Genomic DNA, 20,164 nt, shown 5'->3' on the forward strand with positions numbered 1-20,164 from the left:
AAATGTCAAGTTAAGTTATACTGTATGATAGTCTGAAAGTGTTTATTCATTTACTAGTACATTTGAGAGAACACAGGTAAACCACAAAGATGATCCGTTCTCTACTGGGAAATGATAAATGAGAACAAGGAGTAACAGAGCTCCCTTTGCTTTCTCTGAGACCTCTAAATGAGGACAATGGTGGGAGTGGTAGAGGAGATTCCTGCCTCTCTATGGGTGGTAAGTCCTGAATTGTACCCCACCCATTATCAGCAGAACTCACCTCCTGCCTTGAGATATCTCCATTTTGCTTGGTTCAATATTAAGACTGTGCTGTGTATTTCACAAGCTATAACAGAGGAAAACCAGAAATAGCATTTCGATAATTTATAACCTTTCCATAATACTTCTGTGGACCTATTTCACCCTGTGCTGTTCTTTAATATCCTGCCCTTTTAATCATCCAACTGAAAAAACAAATTAATTATTTCCCACTGCATGACCTGACATATGAAATTAATGATTGGTTGCAATGTTATTTTAAGCTTTTAATTATGTGCTCTGCCAGCAATGAAATTTATTATGTTTTCTATGAAAACTACCATTTTCATAATGTTCTTCTCATAGTTGGTATGAAAATCGAGAATTTTATGATACATTATACTCCAAATTGAAACTTAATGGAACTCATTTTATACTGAAGTTTAACAGAGAGAAGTAAAAATGTGCACCACTCCAATAGCCAGATGTGGTGGTTCTTGCCTTTTATGCCAACACTTAGGAGAAATAGGCAGATGAATCTCTGATTTCAAGGCCATGGTGATCTGAAGAGTGAGTTCCAGGGCAACCATGGCTATACAGAGAAATTTTTTATTAAAAAATCATAAAAAATCATGTTCTTTGTTTACAATGGTAATATTTTACCTGAGGATGAGAAAGAGAGAAAACAGACACAGTGAGCTGTAGTAGAGTGCTCTGGGCTTCAGTTCATTTTGCTCCTGCCTTCTTTCTTACCTTCTTGGTAGTCCAGCAAAGAGTCGAATGCAAATTTTCTGATTACTTTAAAATACCTTTGTTGAAGTAAGTTGATTGTAACAAACCATGAATGCTTTCAAAGGACAGATAGTGAAGTTTGCACCTCTGGTTCAAACCTTAAGGCTACCTGAAAGTATGATAATGGATAAAGCCATCCTATGACCCCAAAGCTTCCTCACGCATCAATGCAATGCTTCCCACCTCCACTCTTTTAGGTCCAGGCAAGCATTTTCTTCTTTCTATCAACACAGATGAGCTTGAATTTTCTAGAATGCTATATAAATACAAGCACAAGTTGTAGTTTTTTCATCTCCTTTCTTTCATTATGATTACTTGAGAATCACTCATGTATCAATAATTCACTGTTTTATGTTGCTTAGTAGGTTTCCATAGACTGGATGCCATTGTTCCTATGTCCACCTGCCTATAAATATTTGGTTATGTCCAGACTTTATCTACTAACAGTACAACTTCACATCCTTGCATGCCAAAGACCCTATCAAAAAAAAATGAATATCTCTAACTGCAAGCTAAAATAAAACCTTTCCTCTTCAAATTGTTTTTGGTCCGAGTGTTCTATCACAGCAACAGAAATTCCAACCAAGACTTACTGTCCTTTGTCATACAGTCTTACTCATTACAAGACCCTTTCTGTAGGAGGTTACACATGTCTTACAGTACACACGTCTAGTGAGTCCAAAGGCTCAGACTGATAGCTCAAAAGCCAGGACAACATATAGGATTCTGATAAAAGAAACAGTGTTTGAAGAAATAAGAGGTTACAAAATCAAAAGTTCCAGTGCTAAGTATATTGTACATTTCTATTATCTGCTGGCCAGAAAGCTTCCAGAGAATTCCAAAACAGTAGAGGACACTGCTACCACTTTGGCTGTCCATTAGAACTAGACAATACGTTCCTATTGCTGAAATCAATTCACACTTTGGGTACATCACAGGCAATTAGTACTATAGCTTGCAGGGATCAGAGTCAGGTGGCACTTCTGATTACTTTTCTCTCAAGTAGCATAGACCGTTCGAGCACCATGAAGTAGTTAGTACAGATGACACTTCAAGTTGGTACCAACTTGGTTTTCCATACCCTATGACTCAGGTAGGTGGCTTCTCTAGGTATAGAAACGTATCACCAAGTTCTAAGGGTAACCAAGAGCTTTAGCAATAGCTTCTAATGTTTGGGGAATCTAGAACACTCCAATCACCAATAATTCAAAAGGAAGGAATCATACCTGGCTTTGAATTTGAGAGTATGTCTTATCTAGATGAGAAATTTCTCCCTAGTTGTGAGATAATTCCATTTTCACCCATTTTATAGTACACTTCTACAGTAGTAGGTTTTCATGGGTCTTTGGTATAAATTGTCTCTCAGTACCCACTCCTGAATGATGGCCTCCCATACTCCAACCATCTTAACCTTTCTTGAACCATTATTGCCAATTTTGACTTTATGCCACCAGTATTTTGTCTCCCATGCCACTGAAATATACCTCGATGGAATACCCTTACTAGTTGTCTGACTTCTATAATGTTCTCTGCTTTAAATCTATCTGATTTCAATCTTCAAAGTTATTATCTAAATATGAGACCATATATGGATGTTTGCATTTGGGGTTTTGAGTTGACTCATTTGGAATTATTATTTCAGACTTCACCCATGTACCTGCAAATTTCATCATTTTTAACATCTAAAAATATTGTGTAAATATATCACACTTCCATTATCCATTCATCAATCGATAACCATCTAGACTACTTCCATTTCATGGTTAGTTTGTCTACAGTAGCAAAGGACATGGATGAGAAAGTATCTCTGTAGTAGGATGTAGAGACCTTTAGAACTATGCCAAGGAATAGTATAGCTGAATTGCATTATAGATCTTTTTTTAGCCTTTTGAGGAAACTGCACATAGATTTCCACAGTGAATGTATCAGTTTCCACTTCTATTTCTATTCGATTTGTGTGAAGAATTACATTGGAATTTTAATGTGAATTGCATTGAATTTCTGCATTGTTGTTGATAGGATGGACACTTTCACAGTATTAACCTTACTGCTGCATGAACGTGGGTGGTCCTGCCATTTCCTTGTATCTACTTCAATTTCTTCTTCCACTAACTTAAAATTTCATTTCCTGGACTATAATTTCCTTTTCTAGGCTTAATCCAATTTTTTTTTTTTTGGCTAATGTAAGTGGTATTGATTTTCTGATTTCCTTCTGTGTGTTTCTTATGCTATTGATTTCATGTATCAATCTTGTGATTTGTGATTTGCTACTTTGCTGAGTATGTTTATTAATTGTAGGAGTTTTCTAGTGGAGTCTTCCAGGTATTTCATGTATAGAATCATATAATTTTAAAGAATACTTTGACATTTTGCTTTCCCATTTGTGTCCTTTGTATTTTCTTCTTTTGTTTTTGTTTGGTTTGTTTTTGCTCTAACTAAGCCTTCAGGGACTTTATTTAACTGAATTTGAAAGAGTGGGACATCTTTGTCTTCTTACGGATTTTAGAGAAAATTCTTTGAGTTTTTCTCTATCTGAATGGGATATTGACTTCGGGCTTGTATGTTGCGTTTATTATTTTGAGACCTGAGATGTATCCCCTTCATGTTTCAATTTTCCGACTTTTATCAGTCAGAGATTATTTATGGAAAAGAAAAGTGAAATACTGTAACAACCTGAGATAGTGCATGTCTGCAGCTTGACATGACAAGGCTCTTGTACAGCTGAACACACAGAATTTCTGACTGCATGTTTAAGATCCGAACCGGCTCAGATCATTCAAAAATTCCAACATGGATAAGTAGGGGACTTCCAAATTCCCAATCCCCACTGAAGAACAACTGAAAATTAATAACTCCTTGGAGAAGGATAGTCAGTGTTTCTTCGGGGATGTAGATCCTCAGAAGTTACCAATGTGCCAATGCATGGTTGTCGTTGGTCCTCTGAGCCGGTGGCGACACGAACTGCACAGGCACCAAGTTGGGTTTACGCAGCAACTTTACTTCTGGCTTTTTCTTTTACAGCTCTCTTCCCCAGCAACTTCTTAGGGCAAGAGCTAAACTACTCCTATTACAACAGCTTCTCTTCTACTACTTCTACTCACGGCAAGGGCTAAAACTCCTATATTCTGGCCAACTCACCTCCTTCTAGCTCCACCCCACCTCATCCAATCAGAATTCACACATGCTCCAGGCACGAGCTCATTCACAGATAGGCTGACAGGTCCAGATCACAAGGGAAAGTCCAGCCTGGCAGGCAGCCCATGCATGCAGCCTCACTGCGCATGCTCGGGCAAGGCAGTAAACAAGTGGGTTTCACGGGGCCTGCGGCCTCACCCACTTCCCACACATGGTATATTCATGCACATACAGATAATATTAAGTGGATTCAGGGTATAGAAATGATCACATTAAATTTGGAAGAATATGTGCTGAAAAGGAAAGGGAAGGAATTGGTGGGGAGGGAATGGGGGGAGAATTGATCGAAAAGTACATTATTATATATGTATGAATATCTAAAATAATTAAAATTTAACATTACGAATGGATTAGAATGGATTAATTTTGTAAAATAGTAATAGTCACTGAACTTTATAATTTACTGCTAAGCATTAGACCAAAGAATTTACAAAGAAACTAAATCCCATTCCCTGGTAAAACTGATGAGGATTTGTGCCTTTGTATGTACACTGTGCTCCAGGGATGAGTGCTATTAGGAGTCACACAGACTTTCTCCTCTGGATTGAGGGTCTCATTTCTGTAGACACTGGTAATGTTGCTTGCACTGATGCTCACTCAAGAACCTCTCTTGAAACTAAAACACAAGCAACTGCTTACTGAAGAAAATCATCCTCTGGGGGGGGTGTGATTATTTAAATTAGGTATTTTCTACATTTACATTTCCAATGCTATCCCAAAGTCCCCCATTCCCTGCCCCACCCACACTCCCCTACCCACCTACTCCCACTTCTTGACCCTGGCATTCCTCTGTACTGAGGCATATACTTTGCAAAACCAATGGGCCTCTCTTACCACTGATGGCCAACTAGGCCATCTTCTGATACATATGCAGCTAGAGACACGAGCTCCTGGGGGTACTGGTTAGTTCACATTGTTGTTCCATCTATAAGGTTGCAGATCCCTTTTGCTCCTTGGGTAATTTCTCTAGCTCCTCCACTGGAGGCCCTGAGATCCAACAAATAGCTGACTGTGAGCATCCACTTCTGTGTTTGCTAGGCCCCAGCATAGTCTCACAAGAGAAAGCTCTATCAGGGTCCTTACAGCAAAATCTTGCTAGTGTATGCAATGGTGTCAGGGTTTGGAGGCTGATTATGGGATGGATCCCGGGTATGGCAGTCTCTAGATGGTCCATCCTTTCATCTCAGATCCAAACTTTGTCTCTGTAACTCCTTCCATGGGTATTTTGTTCCCAATTCTAGAAGGGGCAAAGTGTCTACACTTTGGTCTTCATTCGTCTTGACTTTCATGTGTTTTGCAAATTGTATCTTATATCCTGGGTATTCTAAGTTTCTGGGCTAATATCCACTTATCAGTGAGTACATATCATGTGAGTTCTTTTGTGATTGGGTTACCTCCTTCAGGATGATGCCCTCCAAATTCCTCCATTTGCCTAGGAATTTCATAAATTCATTGTTTTTAATAGCTGAGAGTACTCCATTGTGTAAACGTACCACATTTTCTGTATCCATTCCTCTGTTGAGGGGCATCTGGGTTCTTTCCAGCTTCTGGCTATTACAAATAAGGCTGCAACAAACACAGTTGAGCATGTGTCCTTCTTAGCAGTTGGAACATCTTCTGGATATATGCCCAGGAGAGGTATTGTTGGATCCTCCAGTAGTACTATGTCCAATTTTCTGAGGAACCACCAGACTGATTTCCAGAGTGGTTGTATAAGCTTGCAATCCCACCAGGAAAGGAGGAGTGTTCCTCTTTCTCCACATCCTCGCCAGCATCTGCTGTCACCTGAATTTTTGATCTTAGCCATTCTGACTGGTGTGAGGTGGAATCTCAGGGTTGTTTTGATTTTCATTTCCCTGATGATTAAGGATGCTGAACATTTTTTCAGGTGCTTCTCAGCCATTCAGAATTCCTCAGTTGAGAATTCTTTGTTTAGCTCTGAGCCCCATTTTTAAAGGGGTTATTTGACTGTCTGGAGTCTGCCTTCTTGAGTTCTTTATATATATTGGGAATTAGTCCCCTACCTGATTTAGGATAGGTAAAGATCCTTTACCAATCTGTTGGTGGCCTTTTTGTCTTATTGACAGTGTCTTTTGCCTTACAGAAGCTTTGCAATTTTATGAAGTCCCATTTGTCCATTGTCAATCTTACAGCACAAGCCATTGCTGTTCTATTCAGGAATTTTTCCCCTGTGCCCATATCTTCGAGGCTTTTCCCCACTTTCTCCTCTATAAGTTTCAGTGTCTCTGGTTTTATGTGGAGTTCCTTGATCCACTTAGATTTGACCTTAGTACAAGGAGATAGGAATGGATCAATTCGCATTCTTCTACATGATACCTGCCAGTTGTACCAGCACCATTTGTTGAAAATGCTGTCTTTTTTCCACTGGATGGTTTTAGCTCCCTTGTCAAAGATCAAGTGACCATAGGTGTGTGGGTTCATTTCTGGGTTTTCAATTCTATTCCATTGGTCTTCTTGTCTCTTGCTATACCAGTACCATGCAGTTTTTTTTCACATATTGCTCTGTAGTACAGCTTTAGGTCAGGCATGGTGATTCCACCAGAGGTTCTTTTATCCTTGAGAAGAGTTTTTGCTATCCTAGGCTTTTTGTTATTCCAGATGAATTTGCAGATTGCCCTTTCTAATTTGTTGAAGAATTGAGTTGGAATTTTGATGGGGATTGCATTGAATCTGTACATTGCTTTTGGCAAGATAGCCATTTTTACTATATCGATCCTGCCAATCCATGAGCATGGGAGATCTTTCCATCTTCTGAGATCTTCTTTAATTTCTTCCTTCAGAGACTTGAAGTTCTTATCATACAGATCTTTCACTTCCTTAGAATCACACCAAGGTGTTTTATATTATTTGTGACTATTGAGAAGGGTGTTGTTTCCCTAATTTCTTTCTCAGCCTGTTTATCCTTTGTGTAGAGAAAGGCCATTGACTTGTTTGAGTTAATTTTATATCCAGCTTCTTTACTGAAGCTGTTTATCAGGTTTAGGAGTTCTCTGGTGGAATTTTTAGGGTCACTTATATATACTATCATATCATCTGCCAAAAGTGATATTTTGACTTCCTCCTTTCCAATTTGTATTCCCTTGATCTCCTTTTGTTGTCTAATTGCTCTGGCTAGGACGTCAAGTACAATGTTGAATAGGTAGGGAGAAAGTGGGCAGCCTTGTCTAGTCCCTGATTTTCGGGGGATTACTTCCAGCTTCTCACCATTTACTTTGATATTGGCTACTGGTTTGCTGTAGATTGCTTTTATCATGTTTAGGTATGGGCCTTGAATTCCTGATCTTCTCAAGACTTTTATCTTGAATGGGTGTTGGATTTTGTCAAATGCTTTCTCCACATCTAACGAGATGATCATGTGGTTTTTGTTTTTGAGTTTGTTTATATAGTGGATTATGTTGATGGATTTCTGTATATTAAACCATCCCTGCTTCCCTGGAATGAAACCTACTTGGTCAGGATGGATGATTGTTTTGATGTGTTCTTGGATTTGGTTAGCGAGAATTTTATTGAGTATTTTTGCATCAATATTCATAAGGGAAATTGGTTTTCTATCTTTGTTGGTTCTTTCTTTGGTTTAGGTATCAGAGTCATTGTAGCTTCATAGAATGAATTGGGTAGAGTACCTTCTGCTTCTATTTTGTGGAATAGTTTGTGCAGAACTGGGATTAGATCTTCTTTGAAGGACTGATAGAAATCTACACTAAACCCATCTTGTACTTGGTTCTTTTCGGTTGGGAGACTATTAATGACTGCTTCTATTTCTTTAGGTGATATAGGACTGTTTAGATCATTAAACTGATCCTGATTTAACTTTGGTACCTGGTATCTGTCTAGAAATTTGTCCATTTCATCCAGGTTTTCCAGTTTTGTTGAGTATAGCCTTTTGTAGAAGGATCTGATGGTGTTCAAGTCCTTAAAGAAAATCAGGAAAACATTTTTTTAAACCTTCTCTGTTAAATGGGGACAGTTGTGAAGCCTTATGGAATGACTAGGCATTTGATGTGTTTGAATTACAGTTCGTCTTCTTTCTCTACCATGCCTGCTTCTTTCTTGCTCCTTTAGAAAGATGTCCCTATGTCACTGTGAAATGGCCTCCCTGCACACAAACCTCAATCTCTGCATATGCTTTCTGGGAAAACAACTGGTGACAATCCTATTTTATGTTCCAAGAGAAAACATAATATTGAAAAGAAGCATAATTGTCTGTGGACAAACATTTTTTCCAATATATTTACATCTGGTATCCTGTGTTTCCCAAGTGTAAAAGAGCAGTTAGGAGGTTTCAATGTTTTATTTCTCTAGTGGCTGCTTAGTTGGGCACTCCTTTGTCAGTGATTAAAACTATGTAAATCAATTGAACCTGACTTTAGAAACACATTGCCCACAATGCATAAGCCAAAACAAATACTCTACCATTCCTTAACTAAGCTAATAATTATGTAGTGAGACATTTAGACACTATTACATGATGGAAAACCCAAATCTATAGCAAATTAAATTAGTAATACTTCCCTTTACTTCTGTACTCCATAACCCAGAGTTTGAAATGAAAAATTTATAGTTGTACCTATCACTTTTGCAATTCATTTTTAAATTTCAAATTGCTTTTCTTGTCAACAAGCCTACTGTCTCAGTTGGAGTCTGCAAAAGAATCCAAAAATGTTCAATTGCTTCTTTAGCTTCTCATTTACTTCATTTCATTCCTGGTAGTATAAACATAGTCAAAACACATACGTTGAAGATTTAGGTCCAAGGGAATATGTACTGATGTGAGTTTTTTCTTTCTTTCTTTCTTTCTTTCTTTCTTTCTTTCTTTCTTTCTTTCTTTTTTTTTTTTTTTTGTTTTCAGTAAGAAAATGTATAGAGGTCTTAATTATTATTATTCCTTAATCCTTTAACAGTCCAGTCTTCATCCCCCTCCTAGTCCACCTCCTAACCCCTCTCCATCCCATACCTCCTTCCCTGCCTGTCCCCCTGTGTCCAAGAGGATGTCCCATTCCTCCAATCTCACCCCACCAGACCTCCACACTCCCTGTGGGCTCAAATCTCTCAAGGCGTAGGTGCATCTTCTCTTACCAAGGTCAGATCAGTGGTTCAGTGTCTGAGAGATCTTGAGAGTCCAGGTCAGTTGAGACTGCTGGTCTTCCCATGGGGCCACCCTCCTCCTCAGCTTCTTCCAGCTTTTCCCCAATTCAACCACAGGGGTCCCTGGTTTCTGTCCATTGGTTGGGTATAAATATATGTGTCAGTCTCAGTCAGCTGCTTGTTGGGCATCTCAGAGGACAGCCATGCTAGCTTCCTATCTCTAAGCACACCATAGCATCAGCAGTGGTGTCAGGATTTGGAGCCTCCCTTGAGATAGATCCCAAGTTGGGCTGGTCACTGGACCTCCTTTCCCTCAGTCTCTTCTCCATTTTTGTCTCTGCAGTTCTTTTAGACAGGAACAACTCTGAGTCAGAGTTTTTGACTGTAGGATGGCAACCTCATCCCTCCACTTGATGTCCTGTTCCTGCACTGAAGGGGAACTCTACAAATTTCCCATTCCCACTGTAGAGCACTTCATCCAAGATCACTGCCCTTTGAGTCCTGAGAGTCTCCCAGGTCTCTGGTATATTCAAGAGGGTCCCACCCACCCTTCCTACCTCCAGGGGTTGCCTGTTTTGATTCTTTCTTCTGGTCCTCAGGGCCTCAATGCTGTTCCCTGCCCTGATACCTGATCACCCACTACCCCTTTCTCTTCCCTGTCCTCTCTCCCTCGAGGTCACTCCCTCCCTCTGCCTGCCCTGATTGCTTTCTTCTCACTCCCAATTAGGATTGAGGTATCCTCACTCGGGTCCTTTGGCTTGTTAACCTTCTTGAGTTCTATGGATTGTATCCTGGGTATTCTGTAATTTTTTGGCTAATATCCACATACCACTCATGTCATTTGGGTCTGAGTTACCTCATTCAGGATGATATTTTCTAGTTCCATCCATTTACCTGCAAAACTCAGGATATCCTCGTTCTTAATAGCTGATTGGTATTCCATTGTGTAAATGAACCCAATTTTCTGTATCCTTTCTTCTGTTGTGGGACATCTGGGTTGCTTCCAGCTTTTGGCCATCACAAATAAGGTCTCTATGAACATAGTGGTCTGGTGAGCATCTTTTGGGTATATGCCCAAGAGTGGTCCAGCTGGGTCTTCAGGTAGATCTATTTCCAACTTTCTGAGGAAACTCCAGATTGATTTCCAAAGAGGTCGTACCAGTTTGCAATCCCATCAGCAATGGAGAAGTGTCCCTCTTTCTCCACATTGCCACCAACAATGCTGTCACCTTAGTTTTTTATTTTAGCCATTCTAATTGGTGTATGGTAGAAACTCAGGGTTGTTTTGATTTGCATTTTCCTGATCACCACGGACTTTGAACATTTCTTTAAGTGCTTCTCGGCCATTCGAGATTCCTCTGTTGTGAATTCTCTGCAGGTTATTTTTCTAAATGTATGTATTTTCAGACCATATATCTGTGTCCCTCCATCCTTGGTCAGAGAAGCTTCTTATTGCAGTGGGCAGTGGATAAAGAAGAGCTGCATCAGTGTCCAAAGTGCTAAAGGTAAACTGTGAGTGCTCATTGGGAGGTAGGATCTCTATTTCTTTTTTTATATATATACACACACACATAAGAAAAATCCTTTAATACACACTAGTTAAAACATTTGTAATACAGATGTGGAATTTTTTTTGGAACCCGTATTACATTTTAACTTATTTTGTATACATGTAGGTAACAGGACAACTTGGAGGAGTTAGTTCTTTCTATTGTGTGGGTTCCATAGGATGGACTCAGGTGGTTGGTTTGGCTGAACATGTCTTCCCCTGCTGAGCCACCTCACCAGTGTGGGAAGATGTGAATTAATATCATCACCTGGCCAGAAGACTTGTATTCAAGAACTACCTTACACAGGAGGTGGTGGCACATGCCTGCCACTCTGGAGTATTACTGAAAAACCAACCAACCAAAAACAAGTACCATACTTTCAATACATCTGATAACGAATAAAGGAGGCAAAACACACAATCACACCACTAGGAGTGGAGTAGCTCAGTGTACAGCACATACGTTGTCTGTCTGAAGTCCCCCACCATAAACAAATCCATCACAAAGTGACTGCTTCACCTCCTGTTTTTACTGACTAGCTACAAGCTACCTGATGGGGGAAGTTTTGTTTCCCTAATATTTTAGCTTGAAAGGTAATTACCGGAATTTTGCCAGGTCCAACCTATGTTCCCCCCCCCCCCTGTTCCTTTCCAACCAACCATTTCCGGGGTCCCTGCAGTACAATGACTTACGACTGCATGTACACTCTGGGATCAAAACATGTTCTAGCCTTCCATCATGCTTGCAATTGCTGCCATACATATATACATTAGAATGTGTCAGCCTCTGTACCTCTCTCCTATACTGATAGTAACATACAACGTTACTAGTTAAGCTAAGCAAAGGTCCTCGGGGACTACATAAAGATATTATCAAACAAAACAAAGAGCCTAAGAGGACTTGGTGTACAGGGCTTGCCTCATATGTACAAGGCCCTGGATTTAGTGTCTAGCACAAGTACCCAACAATAACAATCCACAGGGCAGAAACATTTCACTTCATTTGGAAAATGCAGGCAAGAGGAGCCGTCATTTAGTCAGTCTTTGCTGCACAGTGAGTTTGAGGCTGGTCTGGGCTATGAGACCACTCTCAGAAACAAGTCAAACCAAAACAATCCAATTTGAGACGCAGACAAATCTCTGTGAGTTTAAGGGCAGATTGTTCTTTATAGCCAGTCCTGGGGAAGCCAGTGTAACAAACAAACCAAAATCCACAACAAACAAAACCCCTAAACACATACATTTCAGCTCCACCTGAAAAGGAGAGATCTGAGGTCAGGCAGGCTGGCACATGATTTTAGTCCGGACCTTGGGGGGTGACTTAGGAGAATCTTTAAACATATGTGCGTGGGTGTTTTGTCTGTGCACCACCACGTGCCTGCCTGGTGTACAAGGAATCCAGAAGAGAACGCTGGATTGATTCGCTGGCCTGGAGTTACAGATCAAGCTGCTGAGAACTGAATTGAGGTTCCCCGAAGGGAGGAACAGTCAGTACTCTTTAAACGAGTAGCCTTGGCAACACGGCAAGACCATCCTCAAAAAACTCCACTGATACACACTACCAAAAGGGGGCCTGAGGGATTGGTCTTAGGATCTTGGGAGTCACTGGCAGTCAGGACATCTTTGTAGCCCCGTTCATGAACAGGACTAATGCATGGGCAGGGTAGTCTGTGGTGCACTAGAGCTAATGCAGGAATCAGGGCCAGACTGGGCATATGGGAGTCACATTCTCAAAAACCAACCAAATAAACAAAACCTCCAAAACCAAAAGCCCATTTCTGTTCTGTTTTTGCAGTGCAGGTACCCAGGCATGCTAGGCAAACACTCTACCCGTGAAGAACATCCCCAGCTACAACAGGCTACACAGCACAGGCTCCTTACTAGTAGATCTGGGGGCAATTAACACAATAAGGTCAAGTGCTTCAGTACGTTTAAGAGCAGTCCTTCAGCTCTTCTGTATCTCTAAGACCAGTAAGGCCCCGAAGTTGCTTCGGCTAACAGGACAGAGTGAGGACTTCCCATAAAATCACAATAAGGGTCATGTATCTCTATCCATCTCGCCAATTGCACCATTCACGGTCAACAGTTTGCCTGCGCCTGGTGACCCGGGGGCAGTCCTGGGTTTCATCTGGATACATCAGACTGAACCAGTGAATCAGCCTCGCTCAAAGCTAGCCGATCCTTTCTTTCCTTCTGTAACACCTGCTCCTCCCACAGCGCCTGATCCACCGGATCATCCGTGAGTATGATCACGGATCATCCGTGAGTACGATCGGCTTGTACTTCTCCTCGAACAGCTTCTCTTTGGCCTCAGAGTGCAGCTGGTGAGGCGCGACAACGCGGAGATGCGCGGGCAGGTGGAGAAACTCATCGTCCGTCATTGATGTTGCAATCATGCATGCGGTTCTGCAGGCTCCACCAGCAGCCAACGAACCCCACATCGTCGAGGATCCGGCCGAGGAAGTCCACCCAGCATGGCTGCAGGTAGCTGCAGCGGGCCTGGTAGAGGCTGGCCTGGGCGTCGAAGGGCGCTTCGTAAACCAGCAAGCAGAAGCCCAGGTTCACATGACGCAGCCGCCCACAGCCCCTCAGCCACAGCAGACTCTGCAGGAACGCTTCCGAGTGACGGTTGCGCATGGCCAGCGCCAAGAGCAACAGTGATCCCGATGCGTCGAGCAAGGCCTCCTCCAAGGCCGCCTCGCTGGGTGCCAGAGCGCAGCACACAGCCACGCCGCCTAGGAGCCCCACTTACAGTCCTGGCTTAACCGCCACTGTCGTGGCACCACCGGCCTCTCCTCCTGCTTCACCTTGTCCACCGGACCAGAATCTCTCTCTCTCTCTCTCTCTCTCTCTCTCTCTCTCTCTCTCTCTCTCTCTCTCTCTCTCTCTCTCTCTCTCTTCAGTTTCTATTTTCTTTCATTTTAAAAAATATTTTTATTAGGTATTTTCCTCATTTACATTTCCAATGCTATCCCAAAAGTCCCCCATACCCTCCCCCCCACTCCCCTACCTACCCACTCCCACTTTTTGGCCCTGGCGTTCCCCTGTACTGGGGCATATAAAGTTTGCATGTCCAATGGGCCTTTCTTTCCAGTGATGGCCGACTAGGCCATCTTTTGATACATATGCAGCTAGAGTCAAGAGCTCCAGGGTACTGGTTAGTTCATAATGTTGTTCCACCTATAGGGCTGCAGTTCCCTTTAGCTCCTTGGGTACTTTCTCTAGCTCCTCCATTGGGAGCCCTGTGATCCATCCAATAGCTGACTATGAGCATCCACTTCTGTGTTTGCTAGGCCCCGGCATAGTCTCACAAGAGACAGCTATATCTGGGTCCTTTCAGCAAAAATCTTGCTAGTGTATGCAATGCTGTGAGCGTTTGGAGGCTGATTATGGGATGGATCCCTGGATATGGCAGTCTCTAGATGGTCCATCCTTTTGTCTCAGCTCCAAACTTTGTCTCTGTAACTCCTTCCATGGGTGTTTTGTTCCCAATTCTAAGAAGGGGCAAAGTGTCCACACTTTGGTCTTCGTTCTTCTTGAGTTTCATGTGTTTCGCAAATTGTATCTTATATCTTGGGTATTCTAAGTTTCTGGGCTAATAAGAGCCGCTGTCACCATCGTCTCCCTGTGGTTCCTCGGCCGAGTGGAAACCAGGATCTCGATTTCAAAAGGATGGCATTGTTTTGAAATGTTGTTCTCTGGATGTGGCATGCTGTGGCATGCATAAACTCTCAGCAGCTGAGGGACCTGAACAACAACAGACCAATTAAAAATTACAGCTTGAGTTGGGAGAGGCCCCCAAGTTCAAATCCCTAGCTAAGGAGCTATTGTCAATTGATGGATATTGAAAGGGGAAAAAGCCACTTTTCTTTAGAAATCTGGGCACTGGTAGATTCTCCAGCCTCTAGTAGATGAACCATTCTCCATCCACATACGTGTATCAGTACTTGAACTAAGTGTATTACAAAAATTAACATGTAAATTATTATAAGAAGGAGGACCTGAAGTTGAGAAGACCTGACTAAGAGTCCTGGGTTGGATTTAGGAAGGTAAAAATGGATACATTGTGTAAATGTATGAACTTTTCAAAGAATAAATAAAAAGTAAAACTAAAACAGCTTGAGAGAAATAGGGTAAAAGATCAATCTGCAATGATCACATGAACTGCATGTGGATTCCTGTATTACTTTCAGCACTTTTTCTGTATTTATGAAGCTATATATAAATCCTGATAGCCTATATAGTAAATCAAATCTTGGTTGATATTTATTTATTTTTCTCAGTTTTGTTTCTTTGAGCATCCAATGTTGTATCAAAGAGACAGGTTTCTGTTTATCATAAGGTGATTTATTTGAAAATAAGTTCCACATGAATCCCTTCCAAGATCCTGCTCATCAGTGCTTGCTGAGTGGTGTGCACAGTCTGGGGCCCCCATCATAGAGTGGCCATGTCACCTGCATCTCATCAGTCCGTGTGGATGCCTCTAGACTTTGACTTTGGGCAGGAATAGTCTGGGGAGGGAGAGCTGGTGCTTCAAATAAGGTCTAGGATTTGTACCAGTTACTTTCTTGCTTTTCTTCTCATCCTCTTTCTGTTTCTCCCTCCTTAGCAGTCCTCACTTTGCAAGTCAGGTTTCTTTTTCTATTGCATCCATTCAAATATCCCTAGAATTACATTTGGCAAATGTGCATGTGTGCAAACATCAAGCTAATGACAGCACATATACAGCATTTCTTTTGAATACTTCAGGACTGCTATTTAGACTTATCTGGAATCTACCCCACCCTTGAGAAGAAGAGTAGAATCTTTCAAAATCAATGAGTGGCTGGGTGGTGGTGGTTCACACCTTTATTTCCATATTCAAGAGGCAGAGGCAGGTGGATCTTTGAGTTGAAGGCTAGCCTGGTCTCCATGATGAGTTCCAAGACAGCCAGTGCTACACAGAGAAACCGTGTCTCAAAAATCAACATCAATAGGAAAAACAAAAACAGGAACCACAACAAAGAGAATTATTGAGTTCACCTATTCAGTCACATGGTGCGTCTCGTAGAAGCATACGTTCCACACTCTAAGTCAGAAATATTTTTACCTAATTTTACGTGATTTCACTAAGACAAATAATCTGGGTTCCATGTTCTCTGGAATATAAAGAGGAAGAAAGTAATAATAATTAACAACCATAAGGCTTGGTTCAGAATAACATGCTGGGGTTCTATTAAAACTAAGAATAAAACTTTTTTTTTGAGCAGGACCTCATGTAGCCCAGGCTGGTCTCCAAATTACTAAGCAGCTGAGAATGAGTTTGAATTTCTTGTCTTCCTCTCTCTACAACATCTGCCCTACTGTGTCTGATTTTATGTGGTAGCAGAGATGAAAGCCAGGGCTTTGTGGATGCCAGGTAAATGGTCTGACAACTGAGCCATACATCTCCAGCCCCCAAAATAGAAATTTTAAAAGAACATTAAATGGTGCTGGGGGTCACTTGCTACAAAGACTCTCAACTTTTAAAGCCTTAATAAACTTTCAAGTGTTTTCATCTTGTTGCACCCACAAAAACAATGCCCTAATGGCTGCGTTGAACAGTGTGAAGACAGTGACTAACAAGTACAAGTCCAGATAACATAGTTGAGAGGTATTTTTTTTTAATTCTACTCAAAATGATGGAATTAAAACATACGCTCAAAGCTGTTATTACAATTGAGGTCTAAAATGTCACCCCAGGCTTAATACTTTCCTGGCTTCCAATTTCCATTTCCACAGTCTCCATGTGGTGCTCCAGCTAGGGACGGAAAAGCTAACGGTCAGCAGCAGAAGAAAATGTTGCAACTTTGTATAATGAAACACTGCATTTCTGAGCTTTAATAAGAAATTTGTTAAGTACATTCATAGGAGTGTACTGTGAAATTTTGTACTCCTTTCACTTCTACCTAAGAAAAATTAATTAAAATACCAAGGCAAGAATTAGAGTGCTCCTGAGCAGTTTGATGATAATACTCCAGTACTTCCTTCTTCCTCAGTGTATTGTAATGTACCAACATGTATATGTGCCCAGCAGATTTACAAATTATATTTGTTTAATCAAATAAAAATGATAAAACTAACACCTCTTTATTCTTTTAAAAGTTAGCTATCAGTATTTGAATGATGTTTGTTTCTCATCAAATAAAATCTCTTAGAAGTACAAATTTGCCTTAATGCCCACAACACCACCTTTTGGACTTGATAACTTGGGGGAAGGGATGTCCATCATCTGCCTTCTGATACAGTGTCTAGTGGAAGAGGATCATCCCCTCCCCCCACCCCCCCCCCATGCAGAGATTCATATGGTCATCAGCAATCAGCAGCAGCTGGCAGTAGAAACGCCTGTTCTCGGTGCCAATGGACTGCAGGCTCTTGGCAATGCTTCCAGTGGACTCATCTGTAGCCAGGATGCCCTTGACTGGAGCCACAATTCGGTGAGCAATGTCAGACAGCTCCCTCTTCTGCTCCAGGGTCAGTGCTGGGTATGGGTAAGGCATAGTGCCGGTGGCAGAACTTTCCTGGAACAGGATGGGGTGAGTCTGCCGGGTACGCTGATGGTTAGGCGAAAGGACTTAAGGAGAGAACACGGCTAGGGTCACCAGAACCTCGCTCTGATGCACATTCCAAAAGAACGAAGCTTATGCATAGATAAGGGTGTGGTGCCCCTGGCAGGAACCAATGTCGAGACTACTACCCAAGGGCTGGATGGGCTGTCAGAACGCTGTGCCCAGTATAAGAAGGATGAAGCCGACTTTGCCAAGTGGCACTGTGTGCTAAAGATTGGGGAACATATTCCCTCAGCCCTTGCCATCATGGAAAATGCCAATGTTCTGGCCCGTTATGCCAGCATCTGCCAGCAGAATGGCATTGCACCCATTGTGGAGCCTGAAATTCTCCCTGATGGAAACCATGACTTGAAGTGTTGCCAGTAAGTAACCGAGAAGATACTAGCAGCTGTCTACAAGGCTCTGAGCGACCACCATGTCTATCCGGAAGTCACATAGCTGAAGCCCAACATGGTCACCCAGAAATTTTCCAATGAGGAAATTGCCATGGCAATGGTCCCAGCACTTCCTTGGACAGTGCCCCCTGCTGTCTCTGGGGTCACTTTCCTGTCTGGACGGCAGAGTGAGGAAGAGGCAACCATCAACCGCAGTGCTATCAATAAGTGTCTGCTGCTGAAGCCACGGGCCTTGACTTTATCCTATGGCCGAGCCCTGCAGGCCTCTGCTTCAAAGGCCTGGAGTGGGAAGAAGGAGAACCTGAAGGCAGCGCAGGAGGAGTACATCAAGCGAGACCTGGCCAACAGCCTCGCTTGTCAAAGAAAGAATATCCCAAGTGGCCAATCTGGAGCCTCAGCCAGTGAATCTCTCTTCATCCCTAACCATGCCTACTAACCAGAGCTGAACTAAGGCTGCTCCATCAACACCCCAGGCCCCTGCCTATTCACTTGCTATTGAAGAGGGGCCTCCAGGCCCTCTTCCATCACTCTTGCTGCTGCCCTTGTGTGTGCGTGTTCGGTGTGTTGTCTGTGAATGCTAATCCTGCTATCCCTTCCAGCCCACTGCCAATAAACAACTATTTAAGAGGTGGGGGAGAAGTACAAATTTGTACCTCATTATAGATTTGTCTCAATGTATATATTATTCCATACTAATGACTTACAAAGCACATCCACCTAGAGGACCTGGACAAGTTACATTTAAATTCTTCTTGCCCCATTCTTTTGAAATTTCTGACTCTAATTAGTATCACATATTATCCAATTCGCATGTACTTAATGAGAGACCTCTTTGTCAGGAACTGTCATGGATATTTGAAAAATACTAATTAAAAAAAAACTTTCACTTTATTTATTCATCTATTTATTTATTGGTTTCTCAAATAAATAAATTATATATGTAGTCCAGAAAGTCTGACTGATACTGGAATGCACATAACAATTCAAGGATCTTACACACTGCGTGAGTTCCATCTTGCCTATGTAATGTACACTCTGGGCCTTTGAAGATTCAGAATGGATTCACCTATAATTGATACCTCTTTCCATTTATCACATCATTTCAGTACAGCGCTGTGGCCCCTTAGTGCCTTACAAGCATCTTACCTCTGAGTGGGGCTCTTCCCCCTTCTTTTTAAAAGTTTTTTTTATGTGTATTCAGCTCAGCCCTCTTTTAAGCAATATAATGTAGTTGTTTCCCAAGTAAATCAGGTATTTTTGGTATGTACTATATCCATATGACCTCTATGAAAGTCCATTTATTAAATGATGCTCTGACATCATTTGTTGTTATAACCACTTTCTCTTGGAAAAGCAAGCCAAGTCATACCTTTCTATTTACCTCCAGACCATCATGTTTGGCACACAGAAATCCCTACATGCACTTAATGGAATTTTGTTAAGTGAAGTTTCAAATAATTTCAGATCATTGATGTTTCATTTAGCTTGGCTACAAAATCAAATTTAATTAATGGATTATCGTTGCTAGTTTTCCAAGAGAATATGTCTGTGATCAATTTAAAATTAATATAAATATTTGTGTCACACACAATTTTTGAACATCTAGAACCATTAAACTGATTCTTGGTTGACAGCTTTTGCTAAAAAAGAATGTTGTATTCCTATGAAATGTATCATATGCATAAACTAACATCATTTGTAGCATGTTTGCTAGAGGGTGTTTATAATTTTATACTTCCAGAAAGGAAGCTAGACTGGAGAGACAATGTTTCCAGTAGCATTATGTGTTCTTATTAATTTTATTGAAAAGTTGCTTTTGAAGAAATAATTAGACAACGAATGCTCTGAATCTGTGGATGCACTGTTGTGAGGATGCCATTGTGTGACTCACAACCATCAAGTGAATATCAACCACTTGGCCTTTCATATGGCGTGGTGATTAGCTCTTTCCCAACTCTGCCCAAATTCTCATTTTCTGCACAGACCATCTTGAATTACATACAAAAGTGAATTTCAGTAGACTCTGATGATCCACCAGCCCTAAACAAAAGCACTTTGGCTGAGGGAGTAAGAACTCAGAGGTAAACATCACCAGGAAACTACAGTCACTTACTGCCATACTTACAAAGGGAAAGAGACAGGGGGAGGGGGGGGATATTAGAGAGGACCAGCTAAACCACTGTTGCTGTTATTGAAGACCAGCCTTAGGCCATGGTGATCTGATAGGATGCATGGGATTATTTCAATCTTCTTGTATTGGTTAAGGGTTGTTTTGTGACCAATTATATGGTCGATTCTGG

At 41.5% G+C, this 20,164-nt stretch overlaps 3 pseudogenes; 1 reads left to right on the top strand and 2 right to left on the bottom strand.

Annotated features, from left to right (window-relative positions):
• Positions 10,896-14,554, bottom strand: Timm29-ps1 (translocase of inner mitochondrial membrane 29, pseudogene 1; annotated as a pseudogene).
• Positions 17,072-17,548, bottom strand: Aldoa-ps3 (aldolase A, pseudogene 3; annotated as a pseudogene).
• On the top strand, positions 17,549-18,493 carry Aldoa-ps4 (aldolase A, pseudogene 4; annotated as a pseudogene).

This window comes from Mus musculus, chromosome 9 (genome assembly GCF_000001635.26).
Source record: "Mus musculus strain C57BL/6J chromosome 9, GRCm38.p6 C57BL/6J".
Classification (NCBI taxonomy): domain Eukaryota; kingdom Metazoa; phylum Chordata; class Mammalia; order Rodentia; family Muridae; genus Mus; species Mus musculus.